General features: G+C 45.9%; 1 protein-coding gene across 13 annotated transcripts in view; it reads left to right on the top strand.

The window, feature by feature from the left end:
* The window catches only part of ATXN1 (ataxin 1), a 440,907-nt gene that overhangs the window by 370,491 nt on the left and 63,139 nt on the right, over positions 1-7,277 (top strand). The gene's annotated exons all lie outside the window — the stretch shown is intronic.

The following is a 7,277-nucleotide window of genomic DNA, read 5'->3' as shown; positions in this document are numbered from 1 at the left end:
GGGGGGGGGGGGGGAGGGAGAGTTGGAGGAGTTATAGGAAAAGGAATGGTTTCACATCAGAATCCCACATTGAAAATGTATTATACTTTCTTGTAGGTTAATTGCCAAAAAGCGTATTTTAAAATTCGGTCCCATATGCAACCCAAATATTGCATTTTGTTTTTCTGAGAAGGACGTAGGACATGAATGCCATGGGCCAGATTTTCAGACATGCTGGTCGTCTATTGTCAATCTGGTAGATGTATTTTCAGGCAAATAATGTGTCAGTGTCAAGCCTTTTAAAATAAAACAACTTGCCATAATTCTCCTATCTGATCATTGGTAAGTCATGTGCTGTTTATGTGTTGGGAAAATATGTGGTCTTTTGGTAGTTCTAAAAAAGAAAGTCTTCTTCAAGCAAAAAAAAAAAATGTCATATGGTATTTTGTTTATGAATTCACTCAGATAAAATTTTGTAGACTCTTGAAAGAAAATGATTCTTACTTCTATTTTAGTGTGTTTCCATTCAGGGGAGCCATGAGCCCGCTGTGGCAGTGACTCTCATGTTTCTAGGGGCCAGCACCTGGAGGTTCCCCGACCGCACTCTGAGTTTCTGATTTAGCAAGTGGAGGTGAGACCTGAGGCCTGAGTATTAGCATTTCTAACAAGTGTCCAGATGATCATGATGCTCCTGACCCTGAGGACCACACTTTGAGAACCACTGATTATTTTTTATTCTTTATTAATTGAGGTATTATATATGTGCCCTTATTCCCCCATTGCTCCCCCATCCCCCAGTTCATACCCTCTCCCCCCTAGTGTCTGTGTCCATTGGTTATGCTTATATGCTTGCATATAAGTCCTTTGGTTGATCTCTCCCCCTTACCCCCACCCTCCCCTGCCTTCCTTCTGAGGTTTGACGGTCTGATTGATGTTTCTCTGTCTCTGGATCTGTTTTTGTTCATCAGTTTGTGTTGTTCATTATATTCCACAAATGAGTGAGTTCATGTGATATTTATTTTTCTCTGACTGACTTACTTCGCTTAGCATAATGCTCTCCATGGATGCACTCCAGGTCCATCCATGCTGTTGCGAATGGCAGGAGTTCCTTCCTTTTTACAGCAGCGTAGTATCCCATTGTGTAGATGTACCACAGTTTTTTAATCCACTCATCTGCTGATGGGCACTTAGGCTGATTCCAAATCTTAGCTATTGTAAATTGTGCTGCTGAGTTCCCTGTAAATGTTGGAGAACAGTATGGAGTTTCCTCAAAAAACTAAAAATGGAACTCCCATTTGACCCAGTGATCCTACTTCTAGGAATATATCCCGAGAACCACTCATTTTTGAGGTAAAGAATGCGTCAGGAAAATGACCAGCCGGTCAGTAAACATAGGATGGACATTAACAGCACAGTAGGCATTCTGAATTCTAAGAGGGGAGGACATTAGGCCATCTTAAAAACAATTTATGATTGGCAGTTTCTGTCTGCAGGCTTCTCCTAAGCTCAGTCCTAGCGTACGTTTCAGACTAAGTTGCTTCTGTGTCCATGAGTATCAGCTGGGGAAACCAAGTTCTGTCTTTGCGCTTGGCAACCTCCCCCCATGCCCTGTCTCTGCTGTTAACATTGGCATTTCCCCAGACTGAGTAGCCTGAGAGCAGCCATCTGAAAAGAAGGCAGCAAGGTTACTGGTGATGGCGCGACAGTGGCATTTCCACTGCCAGCCAGGCAGGCGGCTTCCGCGTGTTCTGATCACTCTGGAGGGATCCCGTGCTTCCTTTGGGGAAGCAGTTTTCTGCCTGAGCGCTGCTTCTCAGCCTGCGTGCCCCTCCCCCTGAAGTCATCCCGCAGAGCCTGATAACTGATGCTGTTTCCCCTCCAGGAATCATTCCTGGGCTTTTGGGGGGCAGGGATGCTAGGCTGGCAGAGGCTCCGATGAGGGGTGCTAGCATCTCCTGTCTGGGATGCTGGGCCTGAGGGTACAGAAGTAAGAATCTAAAGGGAAGAGAGGCCTAGAGGCTGCAGTAAAGCTGTAGTCAGTGGGCCACTGCACACCCGCCTGCCGTGCCGAGGGGGTAAGGCTGGTTCAGAGGACACATTGCTTTTTGAGAGCTTTCCAGAGCCTTCTAGAGCCAGCATGCTTCCTGGAAACTCCTCCGATGCTCAAATGGTCAGACTCCAGCATGACAGTCAGGAAACCTACACTTCAACTGATAACCTCTGTAGGAAGGAACAGATAGCATATTCACGAATCATAGTTAAACTCTAGTTTCTCCCGTCACAGACAAACATGTTATGTTCACAAAGTGGATCCCAAACCTCGCTGATCGAAATCCTTTGGGGGATTTTTGGAATGCCATTTCCTTTGCACCAACCCAGACAGTTTGAGTTCCCCAGTTGATGGGGGATGGCTGCGAACCTGTGTTCACTATAAGATGTGCTGGTGACACGACTGTGCTGGAGAACTTCTGGTGGATCCCTGCCTGGTTTTCGTGGTAATGGTTATGAGGCTGCTGTGTTATAGGGAATTCAAAGAAAAGTTTCTTTTTAAAAGAAACACAGTAAACCACAACTATCATAATGTTGATGTGAATAGGGTTCTCTCTCTCTCTCTCTCTCTCTCTCTCTCTCTCTCTCTTTTTTTGGTGAATCCTCACCAGAGTATATTTTTCCCATTGCTTTTCAAAGAGAGTGGAAGGGAGAGAGGAAGGGACAGAGAGAGAAACATCAACATGAAAGCGACACATTGCCTGGTTGCCTCCCACACACACCCTGACCAGGGGATTGGGAACAAACCCAAAACCAAGGCACATGCCTCGACCGGGAATCAAATGTGCGAATCTTCATTACTCGGGCCAATGCTCTAACCACTGACCCACACCAGCCAGGGCTGAATAGTGTGCTCTTGTTTTCAAAAGGCCTTTAGGAACATTATTGATGTTCCTCACCAAGTTCCTGAGAGGTAGGTGACAGGACATGTAGTATTGGCTCCATCTTACAGCAGAGATGCTGCCACAGAGTGGAGCCAGAATGAGGTCCCATCCTTCCTGTTACCTGTCGCATGTGCTTGCCACTCTGCCATCTCTGTTGCTTGCTATTGCATGTATGTGTTTGTTTTGGGCACTTTGAGTCTGGTCATCTTGCATTTCATGAATAGATTACTGCACTACTATGGGGTCACTGGGGCGTAAGTGGAGGCGGAGAAGACAAACAAAAAACAGATGGAAGCTAAGGTACACCCAAGGGGCCTCACAGCCCAGGCTCTAAACTGGGGAGCAAGGCCAGAGCTCCTCTCGTGCAGGGCTGGGTGCTTATGCATACATACAGTGTAAAATCGAGCATCTAAAGAGCAGCTCAGTCCAGGAGAGAAAGTTATTTGTATGCATACCATTCAAAAATGTACAAAAAAATGTATGCACGATTACAAAGGTCGCAGTGGAGTCCAAGGTCCAGGCCAGGGAGGGTAATAGCAATCATTCAGGAAGGAGATAGGCAACAGATATGGAAGAGACAATAAACAGAACACCAGAGCTCAAAGGTAAGAATTTCCATTGCCAGAAGTTCTTGGGGAGTAAAACAAGAGTTTGGTGTTATAGGTCAAGAATCTCATCATCATTGAGAACTGGCATGAAGTGAATGTGAGTCTGCAGGTTGTGGCCAGCTGCTAAGTCCAGAAAGCTCAGGTTAGCCAGACATTATCCTATATAATAAAGAGCTAATATGCTAATTAGACCGAACTGCAGAACGACCTTCTGGATGAAGCCGGGGCTGCGAGGGCCTACACTTGCACGAATTTCATGCATCGGGCCTCTAATAAATATATATATATATATATACTTTGTTACATCCTGTTGAACAAGCCTCACTTTCCTTATCTGTAAAATAAGGAGTTGGCAAATTAATAGTCTGTGTACAGTCCTAGCAGCAAGGAAATCTATTGGCAAATGAATAGCAAGTGCAGTGAGCCTGTGAGAGGGCTGACAAGAGGTGCGTGTATTCAGAACTCTTTAACACTGATCCTGGGTCACTGGAACTATTGCAAGTGGCACCTCCTTTTGTGGGGAAAGGATGGAGCAATTAGTCGCAGCACAGTGGACACACCACCAGACCATGAGCCCCGTCGTCTGGAATAGAGCGAATGCGGGGCCCATGTTAGTCAGGGGGCTCCTGAATGTTTAGTTGATGCCTCCCATTGACCCTCTTATCTTGGCTGCTGTTGTGTTCTTATTCTCCAGAAGAAAAATGAACAGAAGGTGGATCCCAATGCTAGCTTGTTATCTGCTGTGTGCTTCTTGTAGTGAAAGGATTGCCGGTAAGCTTAGAAACCAAGACTACTGCCTCCCCTTCATTCATTCAGTATCTTTACAACCTAGAGGAGACAAGAAAAATAAGGGCTCTCAGACAGAAGCAAGTAAAATAAAATTGGGAAGCAGGTCTACAGTAAATGCGGTGTGCCGCGCCTGCCACTCGGCACTCCTCCTGCCGTTGGTCCTGGAAATGTGTGCCTGTGTGGAAATTTTCCATGTATTCACTACCAAGGCATGCTAATGTCTTCCTCATTCAGGCACATCAGGCTCAGGAAAAGAGAAGGACGATGATTAGTAATTAAGTAAATGAAGGAAGCATGGGTCAGGTAGGCAGTATTAAGAAAGTAGAAGAGAAATTCTCTTGTCCTGTCATTGAAAACAAAGGTGGGGGGAAAAAAAGAAAAGAAAACAAAACAAAGATGGTGGTAGTACCTTTCTTACAATCATGTGTCCAGAGCTTACTTGCATATACACTATTATTTCATTTTGTCTTCACAGCAAACCTGTGAAATAGCTCTAGATGCCTAGATTACAGATAATCTTAAATTAGAAAAGCTTAGTAACCCATAAGCAGAGGCATGAGAATGCTACCCCAAACCACTCGAGGTCATGAGCATTCCACCAGCTGGGCTTTGTGGCCTCCCGATGCCTCATGTTTTCCTAATTCCATTCAATCGTGTCAGCTCTCTGCTATGGTCTATAAAATGCCAACAAAAATCACTTGCAAAATTCCCAGTGGTAACAACATCAGACTCCCTTTAAAAGATACATACTAGACCCTTTCTAATATATTTAATTTGAAGTAGCAGAATTTCCCAGAACCCAAGTTCAAAAGTACACCTCCTTGTGGTCTTGGGTCTTGGAAGAGTCCACACATCTTATGTAAACTCATGAAAAAGGTTTAAAGTTGAGGGCTCCGTGTGATCTGAAAGGGATGGATGTTTTAGTTCTCAGCATAACTATTCTAACTTCTACCCCAAAGCAAAAATGTTAAAATACCTAGTGCTACTCAAAGGGGAAAAAAAAAAAAACCACTGGAGCTTCCATTATTTCCAGGAATTTATGGTTTTGTGTGAAAAATTACTCTCAGGAGACTTTTGTATTTTGGTGGCTGAAGCCTCGGCAAGAAGTCAGTCAGATGCACATCCTGAGTTGTGCACCGTTGTTGCTGATGGGATGCTCCCGGGACAGCAGCTGAAGGCACGGCACGGGACCTGCAGTCTCTGTCCCCGTGGCTACAGGTTCTTTGGTTTGGAGATTCCATCAGTGGTCCAGGCTCTGCCCAGCTCTCCGGCATCGTCACGCTCCCCTGTGCATACCAGGATCATTGCCCCACATGAAAACTAGGCTCATTGTTCAATGGTTAAGTCTGCACTTGGGGTTCAAGGAACCTGGGCTCACACCTTGTCTCTCCACTCATTGGTATGTTGCTTTTTCCTCTCTGCATGAGTTTGTTCATCTGGGAACTTAAAAAAGTACCTACCAAAGGTGGTGTTGTGAAGATTCAGTTATGTATTTGATGGCACCACCTGGCATGCAGTGGGTACTCAATAAATGTTCGCTCCCCGTATTACTATTGCAGACATCCCCAGGTATAAGACCCTGACAGAGGATGTCTGATGACCTGATTAGATATTTTATGTTGAGAGAAGAATTAAACACAAAGGGACCCTGCCATCTGTTTATAAGATGTTTGAACTGCTTCATTATGAAGCAGGCAGGGCAGTCCTCAGCTACCAACACACTCTTGCTCATTAAATACAATTAGCATCCCTGGTCTGTCGCTGTCCCTACTTCTAGCTATGTCCCCGGGTTATTGCAGCAATCCAGAATGCCCCATTCCCCCTCAGATGGCCCTGGGTTGAGAATCACTGGTAAGCATAGTCTGAGCTCGACTCTGACCCTAAGTAGCGGAGCACCACCTCTGCCTGTGGCCAATAGAGAGATCTTATTTTCTGAGCGTGTGAGGGAGTAGTTCCGGTCTCTCTATCTTGTCTGTTTCCTGCAGCACTCAGACATGTTCAGGGATCCATAGGGGCTATAGCCGGGCTTTCTGATGACTCTGCAGGAGCAACAGTGACTGAGGGAGGGAGGCCTTGCTTCGGCTGCATCTGTAGGCGTGTTCTGTGAGCAGGACTCTTGGTTAGTTTGGGTGGTCCATGCCCACCATTGAGCCATTGACCTACCTAATCACTCTGCAATTCAGCAATTTGCTTGACCCCCTTATTCCAGAGGCACTTATTTAACAAGCTAACATTTATTGTATGTCACGTGCTGTTAAATACATCATACTATAACAACTAAGACATGGCCCTTGTCAGCAAAGTAACGCATGGAAAACAGGTCTCTGTAAAGGGATCTCAGGGGTGGTATTCTGTTCCCACTTAGAGGCATTCAATCTCTGAGCCTAGGGACCAAGGCTAATTGCTCTTTCTATACACCATTTAGACCTGAGGTGTGTTTCTTTATTTCTTCCCTTTTGGCTCTCACTGTACTCCTTAGAAAGAGTGTTTCTCCCTCACCAGGAGCCGTGGGCAGTGCCAGAGACACAGCCCAGGTGGCGGGTGCAGCAGGACTGGCTCGGGGGCTCCCACAGCCGCTTTCCTGCCCCAGAGGAGCACAACATGGCGCACATGTGCTGTTTAGTCCCAGATTTCTCTCTGTTTCTTTTATGTAAAAGTTTTAAGATGATGAGAGCTCTGTCTGATCCGAACAGGGATGTTGAAGTTCTCAGCATAACTATTTTAACTGTCTTGTGCCTTTGCAAATATGTTACAGTGTTCTGAGCCACCGCCAGCCCTGGATTCCCATTTCTCGTGGTTAGGGCTGTCGCCGCTCCCCGGCAGTCTGCACGGCAGAAGCGGGAGCACGCGAGGAACTAGGTGGAGACCTCCTCACAGCGGAATGCTGTCTGCTCGGGAAGGGCGGGGTGGCAGGAGGAGTGATTGATGGGAACTTAGTGAAACAACCGTCACTTAAATATTTTTGCAT

This window comes from Myotis brandtii, unplaced genomic scaffold (assembly GCF_000412655.1).
Source record: "Myotis brandtii unplaced genomic scaffold, ASM41265v1 scaffold398, whole genome shotgun sequence".
Taxonomy (NCBI): Eukaryota; Metazoa; Chordata; class Mammalia; order Chiroptera; family Vespertilionidae; genus Myotis; species Myotis brandtii.
This window is presented reverse-complemented; position numbering and strand designations above follow the sequence as displayed.